Consider the following 22,590-nt stretch of genomic DNA (forward strand, 5'->3'; position numbering starts at 1 on the left):
TGGACTCAGAGTTGCTAAGCCACTTAGGGTAGCCTGGCCTAGGGTAAGACAGTTGGTAAGTAGAGGCACATGTGTAAAGGTTGCACACCACCCAGCAGTAATTCAATGCAATACCACTCAAAAACGACACTACACCACTATTTTGGACCCCGTACAGGGTGCCCATACAGAAGCTCGAAGGGGCTGAAGCCCACTCCCTTCTGTGGCACTTCCCTGTAGGAAAATAGCAAACAGGGTAGGAGGACGTCCCATTTCCTCCGCAGGCTTTCAGGCAGACTTCTGATCATGCCCTTCAAGGTCTTGTTGAACCTTTCGACCAGTCCATTTGACTGGGGGTGATAGGGAGTGGTGAACCGGTAGGTGACTCCACACTCCTTCCAGATTGCCCGCATGTAGGCCGACATAAAGTTGGTCCCCCTGTCAGACACAACTTCTTTGGGAAAACCCACTCGGGTAAAGATCCCCATTAGGGCCCTAGCCACCACAGGTGCAGTGACAGTCCTCAGAGGAATTGCCTCTGGGTACCGTGTGGCATGATCCACCAGAACCAGGATAAACCTGTGACCAGCTGTTGTTGGTGGATCCAATGGCCCTACAATGTCGATGCCCACCCTTTCAAAGGGGGTGCTAACGACAGGAAGTGGTTCCAGAGGAGCTTTCAGCTTCACCCCTGTTTTCCCACTGGCTTGGCAGGATACACATGTCCGACAGTAGGTGTTAGACGCCACTTTCATCTGAGGCCAGTAAAAGTGGGGGGACAAGCCGAGCAAAGGTCTTGTCCTGACCGAAGTGTCCTGCCAAGGGAATTTCATGAGCCAATTCCAGCAGAAAGGCTCGGTACCGTTGCGGGACTACCAAGGCCCTTGATGAACCAGGTAAAGGTACCTTGGGTTCACTGTAGAGGAGTCCATCCTCCCAGTAAATGTGGTAGTGTCCCGCAACGTCCCCTGCTGCCTGGGCTTCAGCCTGTCGCCTGAGTCCCTCAAGGGTAGGGCACTCCTTCTGGCCCTTACAGAACTCTTCTCTGGTAGGCCCTCCCTCCACATGCCACTCAGTAGGGATGGGCAGGTCCTCCATAGAAACTACTTCCCCCTCCACGGACTCCTGGACCACCACCGCAGGTGGCCAATCTGTCACATGGGGTGTGGAAGCCGAAGCAGGCTTCTCCTGTCTTCGGGTCTGTCCCTTTTTGGCAGCGGGTTGGGCCATTGTTCTAGGCTCCAACCCAGGCGAACACCCTCTCTGGGCAATCGCAGACCTTGTGCTTACACAGGCCCAGTCAGGTGTACCCAGCATCTCTGTATGCGTCCGGTATTCCACCTTTCTCCAAGCGTTGTTCCATGTCGTTCCCCAGCAGACAATCAACTGGCACGGCAGGGCTTACGGCAACTCGAAGTGAACCTGCAACCCCTTCCCACTCAAAGGGAACCTCGGCAACGGGGTAGTGGCCCATTCTGCCGTCACCATCGCGGTGGGAGGGAGTACATTGGGAATCACCTGCTCTGGAGACACCAGATGACTTCTCACCATAGTCATACTGGCTCCTGTATCTCTCAGAGCCTCCCCTCTCTGGCCATTGATGGTGATCCACTGCCCATACTTGGCAGTATTTGGGGGCACCTGGATCTTAGGAACCATCTCCCGTTCTCCCAGGGACACTAAGGTAACACCCGCCCACTCACCCCCTTTATCTAAGGGCAACTCCTCCCCGAGCGCTACACTAGCTACTCCCGGGGCTTTTCCTCCGGTGGGAGGGGGTGGTCTCTTTGGGCATCTGACATCTCCCTTATAATGTCCAACACCACCATACTCAAAACAGTGGACAACCCTTGGCCTCTTGCTTTGGCCAGGATGAGGGTTTCTGGGCGGGTTAGCCTTAGGGGTGAAACCTGTTCCCTTTCCCTGGAAACTATTTTGGGGACCTTTAGAGAACTCCCGCTTTTTATCTCCCCCCTCCTTCTTCTGAGGGGCGCCCTGTCCTGCCTTTTGGGAATCCCCTCCAGTCCCCTTTGGGGACACCCGGGTACTTGCCCAGATGTCCGCCTCCTCTGCAAGCTTCCGGGGGTTGGTCAGCTTGCTGTCCACCAGGTGCCGGCGCAGCTCGGGAAAACATTTCACGCGTAGATGCTCTTTCAAAAAAAGATCATACAACCCTTCATAATCCTTCACCTCACTGCCCTGTACCCAGCCCTCCAATGCCTTCCTCGCATAGTCTAGGAAATCCACCCAGTTCTGGGTGCTTAACTTGTGGCTCCCCCTGAACTTTTGGCGATACTTTTCCGGAGTTAGCCCAAACTTCCTAATCAACGCTAACTTCATAGTGGGGTAGTTGGTCTGCTCCTTTGGTTCTAAGGCTAACAAGGTGTCCCGACCAGTAGGAGGCATGTACTTGTACAACCCACCCCCCCAGTGTTTTTCCTGGATCCCATGGGCTCTTAAGGAGACCTCATAGGCAGCCAGCCACTTAGCTATGTCATCCCCCTGACTATAGCTGGCAACTATATCCTTAGGCAGGTAGGGTCTGGACTCCCTGGTTGGTTCTCTGGTTTCGCTGCCACCATTTGGAGAGTTGGCGAGTCCTAACTGTAGAGCCTTGAGTTCTAGCTCTTTTAGTCTAAGCTCATGAGTCATCCTCTGTTCCTCCCTCCTTTCTTCCAATTCCATTTTTGCTATTTCCCACCTTAACAGTCTTTCCTCTCTCCTGTCAGCTAACTCGGTTTCTGACAACCCTCTCGATGACACACTGCTGCCCTCCCGTGAGGTTGCCTTGGGGCTGATTGACATCTCACCCACCCCCGGGGGACATTCCGCAGTCCTATCAATGACAGTACCTCTGTCCGATTCCACCTCCTCCACCGTTCCCTCCGTGTGTGCTTCCACCCATGCTCGCAGACTAGTACGGAGCTCCTCTCTTTTGGCCCCTCGCCTGACAAACACTCCCCTCTCCTGACAGAAATCCTTGAGCTGTGCCACAGTATAGGTCTCCAGCTCTGACATTTCGAATTCCATCTTGTCAGTGAAAAGTGTGGATAACCACCCCAAAGTAGGTGACCAGGATAAGAACTTTGAGGGTCACTTCCACCCACCTCCAGGAAAGAATTTGGAAAAAGCAAAAGTAAAAAAATTAGGAAGGCCGCTAGGAGAAAACTCCGGGTGTAGGTTAGTGGATTACACTCAGTTACTGCAGAGTAGTAGCAACCATAGTCAAGATCCCACCGCTAGACACCAATATGTTGGACTCAGAGTTGCTAAGCCACTTAGGGTAGCCTGGCCTAGGGTAAGACAGTTGATAAGTAGAGGCAAATGTGTAAAGGTTGCACACCACCCAGCAGTAATTCAATGCAATACCACTCAAAAACGACACTACACCACTATTTTGGAAAAATATGGATTGATTTATAAAAATAGATTTGTTTCACTATGACTTTCTTACACTTAGTATTTCTCCTTGTTATCTTTTTCACTTAGAATATTGAATAACACTTTTCAATTTACATACAATTCCCCTTTAGTACATTTGCAAAAGCTCAGCACAAGTTCCACCCTTCCTTTACAGCAGTTTCATGCATCTATTGAAGGATAAACAGTGGCTCACCCCGAATCTAACCTGTACACTTGTAATTAAAATTAATCAGGTTAACAACTTATCTCCTTTCATTGGCTATATATCTTGAACATTTCACAATCACCTCCTGTGCATTTTCACGAAATTCAGCTATGACAGGGAACTTGTTATTCACTTGTAAGTAGAGAGAGCAATGGGGATTACTACAAGCCTTCCACTTCCCCCTGCCTCACAGGTAGCGGGAGTCCCCAAATTCAGCTCTGTTCCTTTAAATGGAGAATAGCCCCAGTCAAGCGTAGACTTTTTCTTAAGGGCTGACTCGTTTAGCACCCCCAGGTCTCTTCATGCTCCCGAGGAACTTCGTGCGAGAGAGCCACTAGCGAAGGGGCCTGTTCACTCCCACTTTCCCTGCTTACTTGGTGTCTCTGCGACTGCTGTTACTCACTGTCCATGACGGCTCCGTCCCAGCTGGGCTGCAGTCTCACCATCTACCCCCGCTTCAGGTCAACGGCCCGGGGGAAAAAGGTCGGTGTTTGGAAGGTTGATTCTCCTCACCACACTCGTCGATTCTACCGGGTTCCTTCCTCTACCGGCTCCTTCCGACGAAGGCTCCTCCTTCACCCCGCCTCTTCCTCCACGGCGCCCGGCCTCTTCCTGGATCGCAGCCGAGTCCATCTTCCTTTGCCGTACTGCCGCTCCGCCCTCTGACGCGACTCCACTCAGCTTGTGGCGTCTCCTGGGTTTCAGGCAACACCGCTGATCCGTCCACCAGAGCCGGTTCCTCCGATCACTCAACAGCCTCAGTGGGATTCTCGCACCCGCCAACCCGACGTCAGTCACCACAACAGAAGTGCTCCACGCAATGACACACTACAGCGCAGACAGTGGGCCCGACTGGCACCTGGATTCCACGCCCTAACTTCCTCTGACTGGAAGTGGGTCCACGTTACCAAGGTACCTTGCGCCTCACTCCACTTCTTATTTTGGGAGATCTCTAAGCGCTTTGGGCACCTGAAGTCTGAATGAAAGTTCTCCTTATAAAGAGGGCTGGCTCCAGTAGTAATGGGAGAACATCACCGAAGTAGACAGTCGAGCTTTAGCACGATCTCCCTTAACTCAGCACGTCTCTCCTCTACTACCTTTTCCTCACTCCTCCTATATCCAGCTTCCACAGTTCCTCCTGACCACTGCACAAAATGGCTTCCTGACCCCTGCCCTTTTATAGCCTGTCCACCCAGGGTCCAGTAGGGTCTAGAAGGTTCTGGAAGGGCTCTATGGTATCCTATGGAGATTTCTCAGAGGATGGCAGTTATGGCAGTTAGTACCCACCATTTTGTTGATCTGGGTGAATTCCAGTCAGAAAAGGCACCTAGACCTGAGGTAAAAAATTATGAGGGGAAAAGAACATCTATCCCCCAAGGCCAGCACCATAAAAATCTAGTGGACACAAAAAGATGGTAAGGGAATGAGGGGCAAAAAGGGGACAAAATAAATAATAAATTGGAGGGACTACCCAAAGGCAGACAGGTATAACAATGTTGCTATACTTTGTATACAATGTACTGTTTTTACTGTATGTGCTTTTATGGCACTAGTGGCCGAAATAAATATCTTTGACTGATTAACTAATTATAGAGTGGGAAATTCATATCCTACATGGGCACTTGTTAGGAGTGTAAATAATCACTTGTAGAATGAACCAGCATATTATTCACTGTTATGAGAAAAACTATATGCTAGAAGAAACATGAATCAAGTAACATTCTGATATTAAAGCTTAATAATTAACACATAGAACTTGTGCTGGATAATATAACCCACGCAATTCATTTATAGACCTCATTAGTGAATGTGATTCAGTCATGTATTAATTGTGTTAGATGTTTTCTAGGCAAATGATATAGGTGCAAGACATGTATTAATGTATTAAAGGAATTATTCCTACTGAATGTTAATGCTTTATGTGATTTCTAATGTATACAGCACTGTGAATTCCATGTTTTAGCCTAAGACGTATGCTCGAATTGCGGCACATTTGAAATGTTCTTGTTTCTGAAATGAATGTTCAAATTCTTATGTGAGTTCCCTGAATGCTTTCTGTCTCATGTTTGCATTTTAGGTGGAAAACATTTGCTAGTGAAGAGCAGGGGTATTTTACTATTAAACAAGGCTGCGGAATGAAGGAGTTACTGTCAGCTTGACCTGGAGAAGATAAGATGGAGAGAGTCATTTTCACAAGGGAGAAGGAGAAAAGACCAAGGATGAACTGCTGCAGAGGGGATTTGCATTTAGAAGGCCATGTCGGGAGTTGAGGTCATGGAGAAGCTTGTTGTTGAGCCCATTGTACAGTACATGAGAGAAAAGCATACACCTTTGAGTATATGATACTCAGGTGCTGACGGAGAGCACCTGAGTGCTAACTTGCTTCCTTTCCTTTGTTTCTGGCTTCATGCCTAGATGCCATCCAATGGTGGAGTGACTTCTTAGAAAGGTTCTACCAGCTGACACCTTTATCACCTGAAGAGTCTTTGCTGATATGCTAACTTAGGGATGCCATTTTTTGAATTAGAGTAGGGATAGTAAACATTAAATGCTCTATACAGAAGAAGTGCCGATACTGGGGGACTTGATCTTTTGCTTTCTCATCTCATACATAATTGTCATAGAACTTATTGTTGTTTTCATGCTCCACCCAGGGAACCTCTTTAGAAGATTCAGTTTTCTTGTCTTCTCCCTCTATTTTTATACTCTCAAGCTAAGATTTGTCCAAGTTCAACTTTAACCTTGTAATAAACTTGACTAACCTTCAATTGGATGTCGACTTTGGGTTCTTATGTAGCCATTTTGTGTTGCACTGTATTTCAAATGATTTACTAAATTTTACTCCCATGCATGCTTTTTTGCTGCTAAAGACCAGCATTGGATTTGAACTGAACAGGGGGGCCCAGGCCACTAACACATATTTTGCTTGTGTAGGCAAACTTCACAATAGTGATGTTTAACTAGATCTGACAGAAAGGGATATGAATCCCATAGAGATCATTTATAAATAATATATTAATCAGACTCAAGAAGATAGTTTAGTTATGTTGAACCCCCTCAAATAGCATATAGTAACATGCATACCTGTCATTATGGCAGATTCCAATGTTACTCATGGTAACCTTCCATTTATAAGTGGAGCAAATAGTTGCATAAAGGGGCTGCGAATACAAGTATCTAACGTTGAACAAAATGTCTGTAGCAGTGTGGTGGTAGCAACTTAGAGAAACTTCAAGCTCTCTTCGAAAGCTCTATGGTTACCAATGTCAACCAAATTACTGAGTCTTGCTGGGCATCGATAAAAAATCACTATTCCAAGTAAACATCTTCCACATTCTGTATAGTCTCTGTGAAGGTTTAGCAATGTAAAGTTGTTATTAACGTACCAAATATCATTATGATCTAACTCTAAATTCATGGGGCCAAAAAATAAGGGTATAACATTTAATGTGACAATTGTACAGTGTCTTGATCACAGAATCGGACCCTTAGTGACTGTGACTTTGTTGTCTCATCCCGGGGAACAGCCATTACATCCCAGCTATTACGCCACGCCATTACAACGCATGCGTTACCACGCATGCATTGTAACAACGCGTAGTCTTTTCTACACATTGTTTTACTATGCATGTTATTTTACCATGCATGCCTTTACAACCAATTGTGTTGTAAATGTATGTATGGGTAAAGCACATACTTTGTGAAAAAATATAGGCAATCCACGTCACTGTGAGGAAACAGAGTCTCTTCTGTTTCTTCACAACGACTTGCACCAACCCTGAGTCCTGAAGTGCAGCAGGAACCAGGAGGAGAGAGAGGAACAAGGAGGAGAGAGAGGTAACGGGGATTGGGTCTGGAGTAGGGGTTACTATTTTTGTGTAAAAGGAGGTCAGATCATGCAGGGTAGTGTGTTAGGGTTTAGGGTAGGGTCAAGGGGTCGTGCAGGGTGGTGATTTAGTGTAGGGAGAAGACGAGGAGTCGGGGGAGGGTTGTGCAGGGGGTCTACAACCTTTACACCGTGGTCAAAACACCGCGGTGCCATTACGACACGTCTTTTACAATGCAAGTCGTTACCACGACTTGCGCTGGAGGGCGCTCTAGAATAAGGAATAGTAGATTTACTATTCCAACACCTTCCCTACTGTACGTAGGCTGGAGTTGGAATAGTAAATCTTACTATTCCTAAGTCCAGCACCCTACAGCGCAAGTCGTGGTAACGACTTGCGTTGTAAAAGATGCGTTGTGATGTACCGCGATAATTTTGATCGCGTTGTAACATCGTACATCCGTGCAGGTGTAGTGTTTTAGGGTTTAAGGTAGGATAAGGTGTCGTGCAGGGCAGTGTTTTAGGGTAGCGAGAGGACTGTGGTTTGGGGGAGAGTTGTGCAGGGGTAGTGTTTTAGGCTTTAGGGTAGGGTTGGGGGCCGTGCAGGGTAGTGTTTTAGGGTAGGGAGAGGACTAGGGGTCAGGTGGAGGTTCGTGCAGGTGTAGTGTTTTAGGGTTTAGTGGAGGGTTGGGGACATGCAGGGTAGTGTTTTAGGGTTGGGAGAGGACTAGGGGTTGGTGGGAGGGTCGTGCAGGGGCAGGGCGTTAGGGTTTAGGGTAGGGTCGGGTGGTCATGCAGGGTAGCATTTTACGGTAGGGAGAGAACTGGGGTCGGGGAGGGTTGTGCAGGGGTAGTGTTTTAGGGTTTAGGGTAGGGATGGGGGTTATGCAGGGTAGTATTTTAGGGTAGGGAGAGGACTGGGGAGAGGGTCATGCAGGGTTAGTGTTTTAGGGTAGGGTCAGGGGGAGTAATTTACCGTTGACACATTTACCAAGTCTATGCCTTTACCAAGCATGCCTTTGTATCGTAATGGCATGCTTGGTAAAGACATATTCGTGATAATCGTTTGTGTTGTCATGGCAGGTCGTGGCAAATGTATTTGCATAGTAATACCTGCGTTGTAATGGCACGCATGGTATTAGTATGCATTGTAATGTGTCACATTCCTGATCCGTCATGCAGAAAGAGCTGCAGTCTGGTTCTGCAGTGACTGGTGTAGTCTCTCATTGTCTTCCAAGAGCAGGAATCTGAGGGGATTGGATCAGCAACGTAAGGACTCCCAGGCCTTGACCTTCCCCTTCCAAGTTGTAACAAGGGATGGTGTGGGCAGTGAAACATTTACCCCGCCTCATCCTGTGATGAGTGATAAGGGGAGAGACCAAGGCATGAGTGTGTGTTGGAGCCTGGTTTGACTTTCAGCAGGATGAGGTTCTCTGCATGGAACTCCAGAGTAGTATAGAAATGCTTGCTGATTAACAATGCAGCAGGTGCCTGGAGACAGGCGGGTATTGGTTTGGAGTAGGGGCAGTATGTCTGGAGAATTCTCGCTTTGACAAGGATTCCGCCCCATCTTGCTCAAACTGTGGCCCCACAAACCAAACACCAGAAGCATCAGCCCCGAGGACTCCTTTTCCCTTTGCCTTTCTCGAGGATCCCCGTCAGATCCTGAGAGAAAGTCACAATGGAGCGATTGCAAGGTTGAAGTGCGGCAGAGAGAAAACAAGGGGGCATATTATCAAGGGGGTTTATCTCCGCTTTTTTGGCTTTAAAAGCCAAGAAAGCGGAGATAAAATTATCTCCCTATTACCTAGCTGTCGCTAACACCAGTTAGCGACAGCTAGTAGGAGATAGCGACCATCTTGGGCCCCACTTTGCATGTCAGTGATATTTATCACTAATGAAATGCAAAGTGGGCGTGCCAAGATGTTAGCGACTGGAAACAGTCGCTAACATCGCTATCTCCTATTACCAACTTTTGGAGATATTCGCGCTGAGCGCGAATAACTCCAAAAGCTAACACCTGCCCTGAGCAGTTCTTAGCCATGTTATCCAATGGGAGGTGGATAACATGGCTAAGAGCATTAGCTCGGTAATGCACGAATATCACTGACTTTTCAGCGATATTCATGCATTGCGGCCGTGTTTTATCGCATTGCGATAAACCTTGGTAATACCAAGATTTATCTGCTATAAAAATCGCTGCAGCTCAGCGGTAAATTTTTGTCTCTAACCAAGCAATAGCGATAATTATCGCTATTGCTTGGTAATATGCCCCAAGATGCTTTGGAAAAATTATGCAAAATTCCCAACCTAACATCTATGAGGAGTATTTTGCTCCCTTTCTTCAGATACAAACTTATCTTTCTTGATCAGATCACACCATATATTATAGTAGGGCTGTTTTGTCTGTCAGAATCTGGTGTAACTGATCTAAAATCCATCACTCATAATGAATGGCAGTCCAATCATTCATTGACTGGCCTGTGCTCTACCACAAAATGGGAATGCATTTGACAGCAGCCTCAATGGCTAATGAGCATTTGCTCACTCTATATATGCCAACAATAGGCGGAATCAGAATGTGTCTGAACACATATAAAAGCAATGGCTAACGGTAGCTAGGTAAAAGCCTCTTCCATGTATGTCTATGAATTAGTTTATGTATTATTTTTCATTCATTGCAATAATTCTAGCATGGCAATTAAGGCTTTATTTCACTCCATACCAAACAATTTATGCTAGTAATATATTTGTACGTTTAATTAAAACTTTAAATCATATAAAACTGCTGTCCTTGCACTTCCACAACTATTAAGTAAAGATGATACCACTAATTTGCAACTCTGGAAAGTGGAGAATGACGCAGAATGTTCTAGTGTTGCAATTAGCACATGCTGTGTCAATGCCTATGCAAATTAGCCATCTGAATAGAAATGTGAAATATGAATTGGAGCATCAAGGTTAAGGCAGTTCATGTTTATTGTATTTCTTGCCCTGGTGTCTAGGTGAATTCGCGACACCAGACTAAATCCATGAAGAATCATTAAAAGAAGCTGAAATGCTGTTTTTATTATTCTGTCCTCGCTCTACCAGTGCACTGTCTGCATTTTCTCTTAACAATTTCTTCAAGCGAATGTTAAGAAGAACGTGTTATGTTTTACATTATCCTCCACCAAAGATATTGATTGAAATCTAATGATGAATTGCCTGCATCGAGCCCTGTCTTGTGCTGTTTTTTTACCCCATGTTTTTATTCTCATCCCAATAATATCCACATGTCAGTACTTCAGGTTTGAAGACTCAACCAGCACATCACTTTTAAAATGCAGGGATTCTGTGTATATTCTCAAGCTATGAAATTTAAGTTATTATTATAATAGATTTATTCAATATAAATTATCATCAAAGCAGTTTTACAAAATAAAAGACCGAGTACCATGATAAGGAAAAAAAAATAGTTAATAAAAGGAAAGATTGTGCAATATAAAATTACATAGGAACAGTACTTAGCACCTGTTAAACATTAAAAAGTTAAGCAATTTAGCTAGGAACTTTAAAACCAGAATATGAAAATATTAAAAAGGGAATAATACCCAAACTGATCACAGAATAAAAACATTTCATTCAGAAGTGAGCTACGCAGAAGGGGAAACGAGGAGGAAGGTGACATTTAATGAATAACTTTCTACATTTCCTTTACGAGCCCCTATCACATACTCTTCCTTCGAAAAAAAAGTTCCACATGAGATATGAGATACTTTTAGGACCAACTAGCTATATCTTTTTCTGGCATATCTACATTCAAAGGTAGCACTTAAAAATGACCTGCCAGGATTATAGATATTCATGCCAGCAAAGTGCACTTAACAATGGCACCTTGTCCACAGTCATAGTGTTCGTGTTGCGGGAATAGTTACGGGGGGATTGCACCACAGGAACATCACTTTTACAGACATTCCAGTGGCAAAAGTCCCTGTACCATATTTACAAAGGGGCATTTAGCCACTTTTTGTGGCTTTAACCATGCTTTGTAAATATGGTGCCTTTCACCTAGGTATCTGCTCGAAAGTGGCATGCAATGGGTGTTGCTGTGGACTGCCTTGTAAATCAGATGCAGCTCCAAAAACTAATGCCAAACAATAGCAGGCATTATAATGGCCTAATGCGAGAAGAAATATTTTCTTTCTTTCTTTGATAACTTTATTTCGACCACAATGGGCCATAAAAGTGCATATTAAAAAACGTACAATGATACATTTAAATTCATATTTAGGTAATACATAATTTAAGACTTAAAAGCACATTCATATGTATACACCTATTTACAAAAATAGTACACTCATTACTAAAAATTAGAATTAAACCATCCATATAGATATCAAAGAAATTCATAAGATATGTGGAATCCTATTAGTCAACAGTTTTGTTCATTATAAAATTTCTGCGTTTCATCCACATTCCATTTAAAAAACTGGAAACAGAAAATACAATAGGGGGGTGGGTGTCATATTTTAGTACTCTAAGTGCATTTTCACAATTGCGGAATCCCAAATTCCTGCAGATAGGTTTCACCCAACGATTACGCATCGGCCCATATTCCGGACAGAAAAAGAAGACATGGCTTTCATTTTCCAGCGGGTACAAGCCGGACACTCAGTGCTATTGTTCTCATCCCATTTACTAGTGAATGTCCTGAGTGGCAAACTGCCCATTCTTAGTTACATTTAAAACTTTCCCGATTGAGCAGGATAGATCCAGTCAAGAAATTCCTCCTTCTTGTACTCTACTTTTATGTTGAGGAATTGAGTTGTAAGTCTTCCGGCTGTTGTGCTAGCATGGAGGATCATCAGATTATGATATCTATACAGACCATAGTCTTTTCCAATAGGTAAGTGGCCGCAAGGTCACCTCCTCTTCCTCAGGGAGTAACCCTAGGTCAAACCTTAGTGGAACCAAGGGAGTACTGATAGGTAAGCCAAACAAATTTCTCATGAATGAATGTTCAACCCTTGCCAAACTTTTCGGTCTGCAATAACCCCAAAGTTCCGCCCCATAGATAGAGGCTGCTCTCGCTTGTACCTTGTATATTTCTACAATGGGGCAGCAGGCTTAAATGCAGATGCTCTATACATTTTAGAAAGACCACCCACAGACTTAGCTAGCTGGACATCCCACCCCAGATATTCCTCGAGGGTAATACCTAAATATTCGAAGGTTTTTACCTTCTCAAGGGGTATGCCAGTCAGAGCTGGGTTTGGTCGCATCTGCCTTGGGGGGTTGAAAATCATGAATTTTGTTTTAGCTAAATTGATCTCCAAACCACTCAGCACACAGAAGTCTGCGAAACCATCAAGGATGCATTGGATACCTGTGGCTGTTCGGGACAACAGTAGAGTGTCATCCGCAAACATTAGTGTGGGCACTCTACCTGTGGCTAATCTCGGGGCATCCGTGTCCTTAATGCCTGAGAGGTGTTTTATAAGCCCATTAATATAGAGACAAAATAGAGTGGGGGCCAGCACACATCCCTGGCGCACCCCCCTTGGTTCTGGGAATCGTGCTGACAGTTCTCCCGTTTTCCCACATCTCACCTGGGCGAAGTTTCCTGAGTGAAGCCTAATCAACACTCCCAGAAGATAGGGGGGAATACCAAGATCATGGAGGACTCTCACAATTTATCCCTGGGGACCAGATCAAAGGCGGCCCGCAGGTCCACAAAGATGAGGTAGAGGCTGCCACCCTCCACACTCACTGATTTCCAATAAAGGACCTGGAGTTGATAGATCTGGTCAATGGTTGACGTGCCTATTCTAAAGCCTGCCTGTAAGGTACTCAGGATCTCATTGTCGTCTTCCCATGTCAGGATTCTTTCCAGAATAATTCGTCCGAATACCTTTTGTGCTATGTCTATCAGGCTAATGGGCCTGTAATTCGAGGGTTGCAGAGGGCAACCTTTTTTAAAGATGGGGACTATCTCTGCCTCTCGCCAGGTCTCTGGCTGGTCCATCCCCATTAGGATTGTATTAAACAGGACACAGAGATAGAGAGCCCATATTTTCGGCTCTGACCGAAACAAGTCCCCGGGGATTTTGTCTACCCTGGCGCTTTGTTGGGCAGTAGCTTAGCAATGGCAGATTCCACTTCTAGTATCGATATCTCCTGGCCCCCCCCAGTCGATATTCGTGGAGAAGGCACTGGGACACCGATACAGAATAGCCATTGCTCGGCCGAGCATAGAGGCTTACAAAATGGTCTTCCCATACTGTTAGAGCTATGTTAGGGCTTACTGCATTTTTTCCTTCCCTCCCATCATTGCTGACAATCGCCCAAAAGGATTTGAGATCTCTGTGCTGTAAAGCTGACCTCAATTCATCCCATTTTTCAGCCTCCCAGGACTTTCTTTCCCTCTCTATAACTTGCTTGTACTGCACCCGGAGAAACTTGACCCTAGATTTATCTTTAGCCTTAATAGCTTTGATCAAATCCCTTTTCTGATTGCGATATTTAGCATTGTACCATGGGTGTGACTTGGCTAAATTTTCCCTATAGATCTTATGTGGGAAAAAAAACTCTAGCATTTTTTAGGCTAATTGGTTGTGGATTTCAACAGGCCCATTATCCCTCCCATCTATAGGACCCAATGCCCCAACCTCTGCCATGTCGCTAAGATGGGGCAAAACCTTCTTATCTTATCTTATCTTAAGAGGAATTTCTATAGCGCTCTGTCACCGTAAGTTTCCTGACGCTGATTGGGTGCTGAGAGGTGCGAAGGAGGGAATCTAGCCAGACTGTGTGAAAAGACTAGTTTTCAAGAGTTTTCTGAATTCAAGAAGAGAGTTAGAAGATTTAAGCAGGGGGGACAACGGGTTCCAGAGTTTGGGGGCCAAGTGAGCAAATCTACGGCCGCCGAATTTTTTGAGCTTGATTGGGGGGGTGACTAAGAGCTGACGATAAGAAGACCCTAGGTTGCGTGATGGACAGTAGAGGGAGATCAGGGATTTAAGGAAGACGGGAGAAGTCCCGAACATAGCTATAAATGTCAGGCAGCCGATCTTAAAGGCAGCCCTCAGTTCGACCGGCAGCCAGTGGAGGTTGCGAAGTAACAGTTTCGCAGACTGCCACTTCGGGATTTTATAGGCCAGTCTAGCCGCCTGGTTCTGCACAATTTGGAGCCTGTGGAGAAGGAGTTTGGGTAGGCCATAGTACAGGGAATTTGAGAAGTCCAGGCGAGAGAGCACCAGGGCAATCAGGACTTGTATCAGAGCCTCAGTTGTAAGGAGGTGGGCGACTTTCCTGATTTTTCTTAGCTGGAACATACATGATGACACAATGGGCCCACCTGGGGCTTGAGGGAGAGCTCTGTGTCAATAATAACCCCGAGACTCTTTGCTGACTTAGCCGGAACAGGCAGGGAGCCAAGCTCCATTGGCCAAAACTGTGGGCCCCAGTGAATGGGGCTGTTACCCGGGAGGAATAGCTCTGTTTTCCCCAGGTTCAGCTTAAGCTGGTTATGGTTCATTCATTGCTGGATGTGTAACATAACCGCTTGACAATCAAGAGCTGCATTGGGAGTGTTGAGGGGGAAGATAATTTGCAGATCGTCCTCATAGTTGAAGACGGTGATGTCCCGCCTCTTCAAAGATTGGATAAGCGGTTGGAGATAGAGATTGAAAAGCAGAGGGGACAGGGATGATCCCTGGGGCACTCCGCAGGTGGATGGTTCCTTAGTGGCCGTGAAAGGGCCTAGACGGACCGCCTGGGTTCTGTCCGACAAGAATGATTTGATCCAGGCAGAAGCCAGGCCCCGAATGCCGGCCTGCTCGACACGGTGGAGAAGGATGTTGTGGTCCACCGTGCCGAACGCCGCCGACAGGTCCAATAGGACGAGCGCCTGAGGCGCCCCTCTATCGGCATTACCCCTTAGAGAGTCCAACACTGCCAGGATCACAGCCTCGGTGGAGTGGGCTGGTCTAAAACCGGCTTGATTAGATTCGAGGTAGTTGGAACACTCGATAAAATGAGAGAGGCAGCTGGTGACATGTGCCTCCAAGAGTTTGGACAGGTAGGGCAGAAGGGAGATAGGCCGATAGTTGGCGAGGTCCACCGGGTCGGCTCCAGGTTTTTTCAGCAGGGGCACCAAAACAGCCTCCTTAAAGGAGTTGGGTACCGTGCCCGTCTCAAGGGAGGCATTTAACAGAGGCAAAATGCAGTCCGGCAAAGCCATGCAAATGTCATGGAAGACAGAGGGGGGCAACAGTCATTGGGCGAGCCAGATTTGACTCGGGCAACGAGTTTGGCCACAGTGGCAGGGTCGAGGACGGGGTAGTGTGACAGTGAAAATGGGTTTCCAGGAGAGGAAACTGATATGGCGGCGGGAGAGGAGGGAGGAATAGTATTCTTGATCTTAATAATTTTTTCAATGAAAAAACTATTTAAGGCGGTGCAGGACTCTTGGGTAGGGGCCTGAGAGGGAAGAGTTCTGGCATCAGACGTGAGCTCACTCATGACTCTGAAAATCTCCTTGGACTTGTTGGGGGCAATGATGATCCTTTCAGAGATATGTGGGGATTTCGCTGCTATAATTGCACTTTTATATGTTTCCCGTGCAGCGACGTATGCCTCTCTGTCAGTGGGCAAGTAATTACGTCTCCACCTACGCTCCATCTGGCGCAGTTCAAGTTGCTGGGTTTTCAGGGTGGTATTAAACCATCTATGTGACTTGCTGTGCCGGGAGCGAGGGGAACCTGCAGATATATTTGTGTCTGCCTATACGGAGAGCCCATTATGTGGGGCCATTTGACTCTCCGTCTGTTGTTATGGAGAAAAAGGGGCTGTTGGACAGGGTACGGCTCAGTCTGATTATTGGACAGTCCCAAGCTCCCTGGCTTTAAAGACATAACCAGGGCATTATGGTCGCTGTCCATCCGGTGTTGGATTCTAAAATCCAGGACCTTGTCCCATGTTCTGGATTCGATCACGATGTAATCGATAATCGATGTTTGCCCTTCTCTGTTAAAGGTCACATGGCCGGGTCTATCCGATTTTAATCGTCCGTTACAGGGCCTTACGGATAGAGACAGGGTAAGGGAGGTAATTTGCAAAACCAACGGGGTCCACGCTTTAACTGGTGGAATTAAGGTTTCCGGGATATTCCAGTTCTACTTCTCCTCATCAGGATCATCCAGACCTATGTTACAGAGGAGTTCGAACTGACAGTTGAAGTCACCCCCAATGATTATACCATACTCTGGGTCAAGAGTCAGTGTGAAATCCCTCAGGTGTTCAATAACCATGGCCTCTTTCCCACTCTGGGTCGGCCTAGAATAAATGTTTATTAGGGCTATATGTTTATTCCCCGGCAGGGTTAGCTGGACACATTGGATGTCTTGGGAATTTACTGTCAGCTGCTTAGCTGTGGCACCCAAGTGAGTTGCTACCTAGATACTTAGGCCGCCTGAAGGTCTTCCTCTGCCACCTTTTAATGCAAAAATATTGAATGTGGCAAATCCACTCTGCTGGTAATTATCCAGGGCCCACTTCTCCTGCATGAGGCAGATGTCATGTTTATCCATGAACAGGCCCCGATCTTCTGATATTAGTTTATTTTTTAGCCCTGCCACATTCCAGGAGAGTATATTGATGTTCCCATTTTCCTCCCTATGTGTATTAGTTGGGCTATACACACGGTCACCCGTAGGTGTAGTTCCCCTCCCCTCATTTAGACTGCAGGCCCCCCAAACCCCAACTCACCTACCCAAGCACCTCCATTTCCTCCTGCCACCTGTAACTGTGGTTTTATGGGCCCACCATTCCTGCTGCTTAGTTCACCACCCTTTTGGTCTTTCTTGTCCCCTAATATACCTTCCTTGCACATGTGTCCGCCCTGAATGATGTAACGCTTCAGCTCAACAAAATTAGCCTTAACTTCCATTAAGTTCTCACTAACCACTGCAGAAGATGGTGATATCTTAGTCTTCGGCAGTCAGTATACAGATTCCAGGGTACTGTACCTATTATGGTGATGGAACATGTCAAGTGGCAAGGGGCAATTTTGAGGCCTATTCCAGTTGTCGTTCCCCATGAAAAGATTGCCTCCCCGAGTTTCCTTTCCTGCCCAGTTTATGCCCCCCTAATAGGTTCTAAGTAAGCATTACTATTGGCACCCGTGTAAAAATCCTGTGTAAAAATAGGTTAGTGGTAGGGATTTTATTAACGTTTCTGGGCTACCTGTTTCCAGATTACATATATGCTTGACTGTCCAGCTATTCCTAAAATTAATCACAATACAATCGCCTTCTATGTTTTTCACTCGAGTCCCCACCCAATCTACTCGTCTGATGAATACAATTTCGCTTGATCCCCAGTTTGGAAGGGGTTTGTTGTAGTTCAATCAGTGGATGCATTTATTTTTGAGGTCTCTATAGTCCTCCGTTTTCCCCTGGCTCAAGGGGGGGGGAACGCCAGCGAGGACCACCACATATGGTATTGACTCTGGGGGCAAATCTAGGTGGAATAGCTGGGGCCTATTTGCACCCTGAATTCTCTGCCTGTTTCCCATGTTCGCTGCAAGAATAGGGCTTTGTACAGAGCTACAGGCCCCTGTGTCCCACCTTCCCCCCCTTTTCTTTGTATTTGCTGTGGCATTAGATACGATTATGGCAGACTGGGTGCTTGGGTAATTGCCCATTGTACCTGATTGGACAGATGTAACCCTTTCTTTATTTATAGCCAATGGAATTGTACTCTGGGTGCCTACATGAATAAGACCTGTGGGGCCCTTGCCATTGCTAGCAGACTCTACAACCCCCATGACCTCCCCGCCCTGTTTTGGTAAACACAATGATTCCAGGCGAGATAGTCTTTTCTCAATAGATTTCAGTCTTTCATGGATCGGGAGACAGAACTCTATAAATATCCGTTCCATTTTAGCCCAGAAGTCCCGGCCTCTCTCTACAGGCGACATGTCTTCATTGACTGCTATGAGCGGCAGCTTGTCTACTACAGGCTGCAGACCATCAAGTTCAACAACGGATGGTTCATTTTCCAAGTTAGCCTGTTTCTGCATTTTCGATTTCTTGTTCATTAATGCAGTTCCCCCACGCTTTCTCCTGGCTCCTTGGTCGGGCACTTTATTTATAGCCCCTAAATTAGTGTCCATGGCCGACCGGATTAACTGTCCCGATCTAATAGTTCCTGGGCTTTGAGGAAGTGTGGGTGGATCACTTATTGATGGTGGCACATTAACTGGAGAGCTGTGCAGACTAACTGTTGTTTCTGTTAGTTGATTTCCCACTCCAACCGGCCTAACAGGTGCAATATCGGCCACTATTTGTATTACAGGCAATGGAATCTGAAATGGAGATACCAGTATCGGGGATCGGGCCTTAGCCAATTGGCCCAGTGAGAAGCGCTTGTTAAAAATTGGGTCCATGGATAGTCTTCTCTCTGTTAGTTCTATTTCACATTGCAAAATGGACGTTGCCTTGGTTAAAAATTGATCAATAGTCCCGACAACACTTCCAGTTGTTGTTATTTCTCTCCTTCCCCGCCCCATTTAAAGCTATGTTCTCGTTGAGTTAGTTCACAGTCTCTCGAGGCTCTATTGCCCATACAGATTTTGTCAGTAACAAGGCATTGCACTCAGGGATTTTATGGTACAGAACAAACCACTGACTTTGTTGTGCGATTCTGCGGGGTGCTGCGAGGGTAATCAAAGAGGATGGTCTCGTCTCGTCCTCATTCATTCTCGGACGGGCTCAGACAGGCCCGCCCTTGGCCCGGGCTTCGCCCGGCTCATCCTGCGTGCGTCCCGCAAAGCAGGATTATGCAACTAATTAAGTACAAAGCAGGGCATGTCGAAAGGGCGTCCCTCTGCCCCGCTGGCTTGTGGGGAGTGTGGTTCTCCTCCTTACGTGGCTCCCTCTGCTGCTGCCGGTAAGTTTACTCAGACTGCGAGAGTTTCCCGCGGAGCTGGAAACGAGAAAGGTATTTCAATCCCACCTGGGCAGGGCGAGTCGGAAGGGCGTCCCTCTGCCCTGCTGGCTTGTGGGGAGCGTGGTTCTCCTGCTTACGTGGCTCCCTCTGCTGCTGCCGGTAAGTTTGCCCAGACTGTCAGATTTTCTTGTGGAGCGGGAAATGCGAGAGGTATTTCAATCCCACCTGGGCAGGGCGTGTCGGAAGGGCGTGCCTCTGCCCTGCTGGCTTGTGGGGAGCGTGGTTCTCCTCCTTACGTGGCTCCCTCTGCTGCTTCCGGTAAGTTTGCCCAAACTGCGAGCGTTTTCCGCGGAGCAGGTAACGCGAGAGGTATTTCAATCCCACCTGGGCAGGGCGTGTCGGAAGGGCGTCCCTCTGCCCCGCTGGCTTGTGGGGAGTGTGGTTCTCCTCCTTACGTGGCTCCCTCTGCTGCTGCCGGTAAGTTTGCCCAGACTACGAGCGTTTCCCCTCATTTCTTCTTTTTCTGTGGGTTGCATTCTCAAAATTCTCAAGAAAATGGAAACACAGCACATACCGGTGTTTTCCCTAGTTCTGGCATTAAATTTAGCTGCCTAGTACCAACACGGGCAGCCTTGCACCATAGTGCAAGGGTGCCTTTGTTTCAGGGAATAATTGTTAATGTGCAGGAAGGTGTCCCTTCCTGCACATGAACAATAACTTTTGGCTATTTGTTACTTCTATATGTGCTGCAAAATACAGCACACTTAGCAGTAGCAAATCGTCATTATTTCATGATTGTTTATATGCAGAAAGGGGCACCTACCTGCACATAAACAATCATTAATGACATTTTGCAGAATGCAGCACACACAGAAAAAGCAAAAATGCAGAGAAACAAAAGTATTTTTCCTCATTTTGCCATTCTGAACCCTCCTGTTGTGCATGGCATTAGTTTTTGGTGCTGCCTCAGATTTACACCTCATTGTAAGTCTGGCGCAGCGTCAAAAGCAATGGGTGTTGTAGTGGAACTTCCCCAGCGCAACCAATTGCAAGCCCCCTTCACACCTAGGGCCCGATTCCGATTTTGTCCGTAAGGGCTCCAAACCATGTTTGGAACCCTTTTGACCGAATCGGTCAGTGCCGGCCGGATTCCTTCTCAACCGAGCCATTCTGATGGGCTCAGTCTGGAAGGGATCCGACTCGGATTTACGGATTGCGGACGACAGGCTCGGACAGCCTGTCCGCAGTCCAGAAATCCTCCAGTACTCCCCGGTCACCTCTGTGCAACCGAGGGAGTAAGATGGCAGCTTTTCACTGCCTTTTCGTGCCGGTCCAGCATGAAAAGGCAGTTGGAAGCTGTCTCTGAGGAACCCCAGCAGGGCCCCCATGGGTGTGAAGCCGGGCACTTATGGGGCCCCTCCGTTGATCCCTGCACCCGGTGGCAAGCACCTTGGTGTGCTGGCCACGGGGTGCAGGGATGAACTGCACCCCTTCTTTCAACATTGCAAGCATGCTTTCCAGTCGGAAAGCATGCTTGCATTGTAAGGTATACGAATGCAACCGAACCCTGTTCGGGCGCATCGTACTAGCAGGGCTGTAACCGACGGCAGCAGGTCGTGCGGTTACAGCTCCTGCCCTCCTTGCCATAGAATAATTAACACCAATTCAGTTCTGGGACAACTGACTAATTTATTACATCAAAACCAGCAGCAAGGGGGGTGTGGCTAGCGACTGTGGAAAATGGCCGCAGCCTAGGAGAGCTCCGTAGCCCGCCGACATAACCCCCAAGAATCCTGGCACAAATCCTGCCCTCGGTGCAACGAGGTGCACTGTCATTGCAGCCGCATTGCCCCCGGTACCGGTTAGCGCAACAAGGAAGTCGGCGCGTCCCGAGGGAGACGACCGGGACTGGGAGGAGGAGTCGCGGCCTGACCCCAACGGAAGAGCTGGGGCACACAGCAGGCACTGGGACCGCACGTTGCAGTGACGCAGGCGGCCCCAAGTGAAAGAAGACGCCGAGTAGGAGCATCAGCTCCGTGCAGCGGACTCACGGCGAATCTAAAGGGAGATCGAGAAGCGCCCCCGCAGGTGATGTTCGGCGCGAATCTAGATGAAGGCATAAAGCTGCTGCAGATCCATATCTGTGCCCCAACTAAGCGATCCAGTCAGGCAGTGTGAAGGGATGAGTGACGCGATAATCTGAGACCCCTGGGGCCTGAGGAAATCCAAAGAGGGAGCGCTACAGTGGGGAACACCGGGAGAAAAAGGAAAAACAAAAAAGTGTTGCTGGCCCTGACGAGCACCAGTAAAGGCTGAAGGTGGAGGGGGACCCAGGGGGTGAAGAGAAGAGAAGACACGAGACATAGCCCAAGAGGCAGGCAACGTGGCAGAAAGAAGCCCCCAGGCCATAGGTGAATAGCAGAGGACTCTAGAAGCAATATAAGGAGACATGCAGTAAAGAAGCCTCTGGCACAAAATAGAGGAGCGCGCGCTGGCAAGTTTTAGGACCCAATGACTGGGCTGAAGTATCTTGGGGGAGACAGACGCCGTGATCAGACCATGGTCCACAAGTCACGTGTGCTCGGCGTTGCACAGTGCTTTGAGTACCAGAGGATCGAAAATGGTTCAAAGTCACCACATCGAAAAATATACTGTCACTAAGGACCAACAAGGGAAACCTGTCATGACAGATAATGCCACAAAAAATCAGCAGCAAGAGCCACCACAGGAGGTCACTCTCAGAGACATAATGGCTACCCTGCTACAAATAATGCAGACCTCCATTGGATCAATCTCCTGTGAGGTAACTCTACTTAGGGCAGATTTTTCCAAAATGGGCTCAAGAGTGGCGGAAGTGGAAGCCACGACGAAGACCCTATCAACAGACACTGCTACACTGCAGAAGCAAGTGCACCGGCTGGAACTTGCACAAAAACAGCTAACGGAAAAACTCGATGATCAAGAAGGGTGCTCTTGGCGCAATAACGTGCGTCTAGTTGGTGTACCGGAAACTGTCAGGGGGCCAGCGCTATACCTGTTTGTTGAGGAGCTGGTGCAGACGCAGCTCTGCCCTCGTGGACTCTCTAAATTTTTCTGGGTGTCAAGGGCGCATAGAGTTCCAGGTGGACGTCCCAAGCCAGGAGCCCCCCCTCGACCTATCCTGGCAAGAATATTCAATTTTAGGGGCAGGGATGCAATCCTGTAGGCAGCCAGGACTGGCCCA

Source organism: Lissotriton helveticus, chromosome 8 (genome assembly GCF_964261635.1).
Source record: "Lissotriton helveticus chromosome 8, aLisHel1.1, whole genome shotgun sequence".
NCBI lineage: Eukaryota > Metazoa > Chordata > Amphibia > Caudata > Salamandridae > Lissotriton > Lissotriton helveticus.